This window comes from Petaurus breviceps, unplaced genomic scaffold (assembly GCF_028583685.1).
Source record: "Petaurus breviceps papuanus isolate PSGF00001 unplaced genomic scaffold, PetGlider_PUasm1.0 125, whole genome shotgun sequence".
Taxonomy (NCBI): Eukaryota; Metazoa; Chordata; class Mammalia; order Diprotodontia; family Petauridae; genus Petaurus; species Petaurus breviceps.
The window spans coordinates 10,032,792-10,034,320 of NW_027185653.1; the positions used below are offsets into that span (position 1 = coordinate 10,032,792).

At 42.1% G+C, this 1,529-nt stretch overlaps 1 pseudogene; it reads right to left on the reverse strand.

Annotated features, from left to right (window-relative positions):
* Positions 1 to 657: 657 nt before the first annotated feature.
* On the reverse strand, positions 658 to 1,248 carry LOC138163333 (large ribosomal subunit protein uL5-like; annotated as a pseudogene).
* Positions 1,249 to 1,529: the final 281 nt, after the last annotated feature.

The following is a 1,529-nucleotide window of genomic DNA, read 5'->3' on the forward strand; positions in this document are numbered from 1 at the left end:
AGAAATCCTGAAAGAGGGTTTTACTGATGTTTTCAGAGGTCCTAGTACTTTACTGATGATTTGTGTTGATTTCTCAGACAGAGACCCTGTCTGCTAGTCTGTGTTGATTTCAGGCAGAGAGTGAATTGATGATAGTGCCAACAGTGTGTGTGAACATTGCTGTAAATCTGTTAAGCTTGATGTGTGGAGTTGAACCAGGAGCTAGACCAGGAACAGGGAGCTGCTTACTTGTGAATCCAGGTGATTGTTGGGTGAATTCAGACGAAAGTTGGGAGCATGGAAGAGGAACCATGGAGTTTAGGAGTCAGCCCCAAGTCAAGATGAAAGGATCTTTCCTTGGGTACTTACTGCTGATTGACAAGATCATGATTTACTGTGTTCTAGGGGTGGGAGACCTTTGTACTTTGTACTCCTTAATGATGATTTCTCCTTAAGGATTATTGAGTTAAGAAAGATGGGAAGTTAGTCTCCAATCAAGATGAAAGAATACTTTCTGACTGATGAGATTAACAGGGAGTTCTTAGAGGCTTCATCCTTCTTAATATCTAGGAGTATTAAAAAGCAATACCTGACTTTGAAACTCTTGTCCAGTGAAATTGAACTTCTCTACAACCAGTCAGGAATTAGGTAGCTGAAGCCTTTAATTACTCCAGCTACTTTTTTTTGACTCTTCAGGGGTCATTTTATTGACCTTTTAATACAAAATAGGAATTTATTTGCCAGGAAGGATGATGCCATCGTACTTTTGCTGGAACCAGCACATGGCTTCCTCTTTGTTAATTCTGTGTTTGGCCCCAATGCAGCCTGTCCTATGTTTCTTGTCTGCAATGCTGAACCCAAGCCTGCCCAGCACCACATAGAAGTCCAAGCCATAGATGCCAATGCTTGGGTCATATTTAATCCCCAGATCAATATGCTCTTGGATGCCAAAGCCAAAGTTGCCGGTGTCTGATAAGTTATTTTTCCTTAACTCATATTCTCACACCTTCAGCCCCTTCTCCAGAATCTCTTCAGCTCTGGCCCCACGGACAGTAGAGTGAACAGCAATCTTCTCATTTTTCCTGATTTCAAAAGATCAGACAGTATAGCTAGCTTTGGAGAACACTGGGGTTTGGCCTGTGAGCTGCTCCAACACTTTGGCCACCTGGGTCAGTCGATCTCCACTCTCCCCAACACAGATGTTGAGACAGAGCTTACAGATGTGAAGTCCTGCATGGGGTTTTCCTTTTCACCCTGATCTTGCAACATGGTGGCTAAGTGGAAGAGCTGCTCCAGCTATTTCATACACAGAGGTAGGAAAGAACTACTTTTCTACATCCCAAAGTTTCTTCAGTTTTCATTTTCCAGGTTCTCTCTTTGGCTTTGGCCTTAGCCTTGACTCTCTCTCTCTCTATCAATGGCTTCAATCAAGTCCTCTTGGCATTCATTCAGTAATCTTTTACTTAAAGGTAGCAACTAGCCAAATTTCTCTTGTGAAATCAACAATCCTTATTCAGTCTCACTCTGAATAAGTCATTTTCAAAAAGTTA